Source organism: Lutjanus erythropterus, chromosome 12_unloc_1 (assembly GCF_056507025.1).
Source record: "Lutjanus erythropterus isolate fLutEry1 chromosome 12_unloc_1, fLutEry1.hap2, whole genome shotgun sequence".
NCBI classification, from domain to species: domain Eukaryota; kingdom Metazoa; phylum Chordata; class Actinopteri; order Lutjaniformes; family Lutjanidae; genus Lutjanus; species Lutjanus erythropterus.
This window is the reverse complement of record NC_139341.1, coordinates 132,219-138,980: the sequence shown is the minus strand read 5'-3', so window position 1 is coordinate 138,980 and position 6,762 is coordinate 132,219. Positions and strand designations below refer to the sequence as shown.

The following is a 6,762-nucleotide window of genomic DNA, read 5'->3' as shown; positions in this document are numbered from 1 at the left end:
GGAGCAAATTTTAAACTATGCGCTATCCTGATGAATTGGCCACAGATTTTAAGTTTTAACTTCTACATTCTCACATAAAAGAATCTTAAAATTACATTCCGTAATGTGAGATGTACGAGGCACTAGACAATTAAAAAAAATAATAAAAAATTCTCCTTGAGCCTATAAAGAATGATGATTTATACCTGGGTCATGTCCTTGTTGCGCATGAGGAAAACCAGCATATTCACCTTATGTGGTTTCAGAGAGGATTGGAGAGGGGTAACAATATTTCCAGCTGCACTGAAAACTCCTCCGATGGTGCACTTGTTGCGCAAATGCACATGTACTTGCAGGCGACTTTAGAGAGGAGAGGATATCTACCCTGGTTGTCACTCCACCATGCGAGTGGGTCTGCATTGGAGTCGATGGGGTCCTCCTGGAGGTAGCATGTGAGTTCAGTGTCGGCTCAAACTCTCTTGGGTATGGTTGCAGAGGTGGTTGTCCATGGCTTCAGCAGGTCTCTAAGGGTTTTCTTTTTAGCCACTGGTGGCACCGCTGTTTGCGCCGAGGACTCCTGTTGTGCAGCAGCTGACGCACTGACACCGCTCCCTCCGTCCTCCACGTCTAGTATTTCCTCAATCAGCGCGTACTTTGTCTCCTCTGTGTCATCATCAAAATTGTTGCCCTAACATGTAGGGTCCAGCAAGCAGGCCTTTGCCAAAGTTTTTTGTAGGGCAGCTGGTCTGTACTTTTCCTCGAGAACACTGCACATCTTCTGCTTGATGTCCGCGGTCAGAGTGGTGTCCTCGTCCGATGGTTTTAAAACATCTTCAGTGAGGAGTTTCAGGATGGGTTTAATGGATGAGACTGTGACATAGGTCTCGCCAGACAGCAGATGCGTAAATTCAGCCGCTGGCTTTAATGCCGTGTTCACCGACTCCAAAACCGCAATGTCCTGCCAGCTAGGCATGGGATGCTGATGCCACCGATCATCCAGAACTCTTTTTATAGCTGGAGTTTGCTCCAAGACTCGGTCCACCATTTTCTGTTTAGAGTTCCATCTTGTAGGACAGTCCTGCATGGACAGAGTGATGGCCGTTTAATTATGGAAGTGAAATTAGCCTGGCTACACCTACTTAGTAATTCTTTAAATGAATAGGCTGTATTTTAAATTATTTTTCATTTCAGTGTAATTTTTTCTAAACGAAAAATATTTTTTTAACCATCTCAGAAAGCCAGCAACTGGTTGTATGAGCAATTTTAGGCTGCATCGATGTTTCATTGAATGAATGAATTGTGGGCAACATTTTAAAAGATTATTCATATTCACAGTATTCAGATTTTTAGTAAACCTATTGGGCCTATGTAATGATTTAAAATAGGCCTACATATAAATAATCCCAGCAAGACTGGGCTGGAATGAGCGTGGTCCGTCATTGGGGTCCTTGCAGAACCCTCTCGCCAAAGGACCCCATTACCATGATTACAGAGCACTTGGACCTGAATAAACAGTTAACACTGATTTGTGTTCATATTTTTTTATTTTAGCAACGGAACACTGTTTGTATTCATTTATTTATTTATGCATCTATCCATCCCTCCATCAGGCACGGCTTTATGGGTGGGCCTAACAGGCCTGGGCCCACCCACTTATACAATGGCCCACCTTAAATGACTGGGAGAACATATATTTTCTTAACTTTTATTTTTAATTATTAAAATCAGGATTTTAATACACCCTTAAGACAAAAAAGTTTCCATCTGACAAAAAGACAACATTTATTCAGCTAGTATCACATGTGAGGTCTGGACCAATCACAGTGGGCCATAATTCGTCACACCAGATATGTTCCCCTTGCACATGCACATCACACTATGGCGGTTGTTCGGCAGAAATGATGACCGGTGTACTGAGGAAAGCTTATCATTGTCTTATTTTATACATGCAAATGCCTTTTTCATCAAAACTAGAATGTCTATAAAATGTAGATAATACAGGAGGTAGAGCTGAATATTGCTGCCTGACTTGATGTCTTCAGATTACCTTCACAGCACAGATAAGTTTATGTATGAACAGTGCATTGCAGCGCGTTCTCTCTCCTGTTAAAAGTCATTGTAGCTCACCCATCATTCTGATCGCTTTCTTTCTCTCTCTCCTTACAATGAATTGGAAGAGTAATCCAGCCAGATCATATGAAAATGCATTAAAAGGAATAAAATGACAGTTCTTATTGAACTGAAATACTGATCTACTTGATCTATAGTGAAAACATAGATAAGGAGATATCCTGTGCCATTTGAAATAAATATAAACTGCAGACCGGTGTATGGGTGTGTGAGAGAGGAGCGAGGGGGGAGACCCGCCCGTCACGGAGGAGAGGAGAAATGCATTGTAATGAATGTAATGAAACGATAGCAATGCAAACTAGCTCATTTGTGCATCACTGTCAACTACTGGGCTGAAGTGTGGAGCAGAAGTTTGTCATGCAAGAGTAGATGAAAAATTTACTCGCACTGTCGCAAATGTTAGTCGCAAAATGCGACCATTTAGTCGCAGTCTGGAGCCCTGCGTGATGCACGCCAGCTGCTTCTCATCCAGGGGCCACTCATCAAATGCCCTGCGGCGAGCCTCTGCGATGTTGTCGGATGTGTGATTCTGGGGCATAAACACTGTTTTGAGGTAGCATGATTTTAGAGTCCAGTCTGTGGTCAGGTAATGTACAGTTAAACTCATGTAAGGAGTCATATATATGCTTGACCACATGTCAGTGGTGGCAGTGAAATAGTCCACTTGTCAAATTTTTGAAGCAGCGGCTTGAATGCCGGTTTCTCCACCATAGTAAACGGCACCATCTCCTCGACCAGGTACCGTGTAACAGCATCTGTTAGGCGTTTATGCCTGTCACTTTCAATGCTGTACTTGGCAACTCAAGGAGACTCCAAGCTGTTGGCTGGCACTGACATGAGCTGCTATGCGACTTGGTGTGGGAGGAGGCAGCCTCGCCTCCATAGTTGGATGGTAACTTGCTAGGTGAGACCTTAAAATAAAGTGTTTCCTCGTTTTACTTTGATCTTTTTGCCACAGATTTTAGAAACGGCCTCATCTAAATTAGCTGGTTCCCCCTTTTCATTTGGCTGAAAGCTGAAATGCTCCCAAAGGGGTGAAGTAACATTTGGTTTCGGTACAAGCGCAACTGCCATTGTCTCCTGTTCAACGTAAGGTGTGGTGAGGTCAGCTCATGTGCGGTGGTGATGGTGGCTCACCATGCAGTGCGGTGGGTCCCGATTTGATTACCCACCGATTTTCGATTATTTAAGTATAAAAGTAAAGTATTTGATTATTAACGATTCTCGATTAGCGATTATTGATTTTCCATTTGACAACAGTAACCCAAAAATACACTACAAAGTTATTGCACAATTTAAAAAAACAGTCAGTTGCTGAATTACCTAATTCTTTTATTGAGTAACAACTCAAAGCACTTCCTGTGTAGTGTAGGTATAACTTCAGAATTATTTGTTTTAACTTGGCAAAACATATTGTAGCTTTACTAGCTTATATACTGTAGAACACAGAAATGAACACAGCACATTGTGTTGTGATCAAGTTGTACTAAAGGAAGGCTTATAATTGTTCAGATCAGCAAAAAAGAAAAATGTGGTGGGATTAGGGTTAAATTATTTTAAAAATGCACTTGTCTTTGATCTTTGTCTGTCTGTAATTATCACCATAGTTGTGTAATGTAATAATAATGACAATAGTAATGATAATGGAAATTATGTTAAAAACTTCAAACGTATACAGTGCTGTACTATGTATATACTATACATATATTAGATCATTATACACTGTACATTATAATACACAACTACGCTCTATAGTCTGGTTCAGTGTCCCGCCTACAGCACAGCACATCTGATTGGTTAGAAGTCATGATCAATCAGTCATCACCAGTGAGTAGAGGGGAGCTGTGTAGAAGTTAAGACAGCTGATATCACCAAAGTTTCAATGAACATCACAGTTTTATGATCCGTTTCTTTGGTGATAGCATAGTTACATCAGTGAAAAAAAGTTATGGTCTGGATTTCACTCAAGGCGATGTGACAGCATTTAAATCAGTCGCTCTTCACAGAGATGCGCTGCACACAGCAGCATCTGTCCTGTCTTTTCACTGCAGCTCTGCACTGAGATTTTGGGTATTATATCTTATACAAAAGTAACAGTGACAGTAAAACTATGATGCTCACATGTGGTCTGCGGATCACATGCGTGCCGAACCGTAGATGGCGATCCGTTGCACCCCTAGTTGGTTGCTCGTTGCTGGTTGTTTCTCGTCCATTTTACACACCTGCTTGTATGGCTCACTCGCTCTGGCCGCTGTACGCACTTGCCAATTGGAAGTGGGCGCGCTCGCATGACGTTCAACTTCTGTTGACCGCGGGATAACATTTTTTCAAAATAAAACAATGCAAAAAATAATAGATTTTTGAAAATTAATAACATAATTGTGATTAATTAATAATAAATTTTTTTCACCACCTCTGCTTCTTAGTATCGCGGTAATTCATTTTTGCGGTTACCGTGACAGCCCTGCCTGTAAAATCTGTCTATTCTCTTATTTACTCATGTAAAGAAAATCCAGTGTTCGGATTGACTGTTAAAAATCACTTATGATGTGATTGGCTGTTGTAAAAAAAAAAAAAAAAGAAAAAAAAAGAAAAAAATGTTCTTTTATTTGTTCTTGTGCTGTGATTGGCTATCATCATTGGCTGATGTAAAACCCACCTGTCTCGTGGTTGGCAGCTGTAAAGGGTCTGACTGTTGTAACAAGGGTTAGGGTTAGCAAAAGGGTTAACAAAAAAACAAAAACAACCCTTGTGCTCATAGAAAATTCCCTGTGTTTTGCTATGCTGTTGTAAAATCCCCCTCTTCTTTTATCTGAGGGGTGTACTATGAAGCGAGATTAATGAGTTAACGAGCTATGTTGAGTCTAAAGCCAGGATTTTCAGTGTCACGAAGGTGGCTCTCTTTTAACCTGGCTAGATAACCATGGTAACTTATGCTAAACTCATAACCTGGTCGGGAGCAGCTTATGTTCAGAGTTTCAGATTAAATCGTCTGTAAAACGCGCTGTTCTTTAACTAATTATTGTCCTAACAAGGTTGTTTATGACAGTGTCAGACAGACTTCCTCATGTTTAAATCTGCTGTATGGAGTTTTATTGTTTAATGTGCAGTTTTCATGTTAGAATAAACAGCAGCATTAAGACCGCATTTAGTCGATCAGTAATTTTCTGACAGCATTCTTCTTTTCCTGCTTTATTTGCAGCAATAATGTTGCTTTTTGCCGTAATGTATTTTTGTATATTTTCCACAGCTCATAATTATAACAACTTGATCATTTTGACTTAAGTGGCTTGCGATCGCTTCATTTAATGTGGAAGAAGAGTCAAATGATGCAACAATTGCCACTTTTATGTGAGCGCGCACAAATCCTTAAAATGAGAGCCTGGATTAACAAAGCAAGTTGATAACCACCATCGTGATACCCGTTATCTCTGATTGACGTTTTAGGCTTTGTCGATCCAGATCATGCAAAGAAAGCCTGGCTGTGTTTAGCTTGCTTTGTAGTATACCCCTCTGATCTTGTAAAATCCCTGTGCTACGATTGGCAGTTGTTAAAAAAACAACACGTGTTCTAATTGGCAGTTGTTAAAACAACAAACCAAAATCAAACAAAACCTGTGCTGTCGACTATTGGTCAGCTCTAGGGCTGGGACGATCACCGATTAAATCATATATTGGCGATTGGAAGGTTGCCAGGCGATTTGCTGTTTATCAAGGCGATTTTGAAAAAAAAAAAATGGCGCTCTACTGTGCATTAAGAGATGTTTCTGGAGGAAATACATGACTGTTAGAGAAGCCCCGTTTACAAACAGACCTACAATCCACATTCTCTCTCCTCTCCTCTCCTCTCCTCTCCTCGCATCGCTTTGATTCGAACTGACACAGCCCGTTTGCTCATGCTTCAGGGTCGTTCAACAGAGTAGGCTAAGTGCAAATAAATATAGTTTTAATGTGTAACTACTGAAATGTTCACACAAGGGCTTTCATAAATTCCTACAGTGTTGCGGCACTGCCGCCTTTGCAGGTTAAAAGTTAATGACAGCGACTTGAAGTGAGGAGGAGCAACACGTCTCCGGCTTGTCAGCGCAGCGGTGTCGCTCACTTTTGCATGTGATGCAAAACATTAAAAATAACGTCATTATAACAAAAAGAATAAACCTGCAGGGCTTGAAGTGCTTGCTTGGGGGATCGGGAGTTTTGTGGCTTCAGCAGCTGATGAAGACGAAGGTGCGCAAATAAATTGGTTGTCTGAACATTTTTCACGGACACACATTTGTTGCATATTTTGCAGATAGGCTTTGTTGTGTCCGTCGGCTCACCTCTGGCATAAACCCAAAAAACTCCCAAATTGGAGATGTGGTGTTTTTCTTTGCCACCAAAGTGGCCAAAGGGTCAGTGTTGGCACTGTTGCTGACTGGTAGCGATCAACATAAGACACGTGCCAAGGACACGTGCCGCCCCTGCCCCCTTGCCAATTTAATCGTGTATTGGCAATCTAGAGCAATGACAATCTACAATTTGAAATTTAGAGGCAATCGAACAGCCCTAGTCAGCTCTGTTCAAAATGATGTCAGATTGGTTTACAAATACGCAAGAAACTTTTATGGATTGGTCTCCAGTCTCTAGCATGTTATCCCTGCCCTTTTATCAAAA

At 41.2% G+C, this 6,762-nt stretch overlaps 1 pseudogene; it reads right to left on the bottom strand.

The window, feature by feature from the left end:
* Nucleotides 1-241: 241 nt before the first annotated feature.
* On the bottom strand, nt 242-2,992 carry LOC146304432 (E3 SUMO-protein ligase ZBED1-like; annotated as a pseudogene).
* Nucleotides 2,993-6,762: the final 3,770 nt, after the last annotated feature.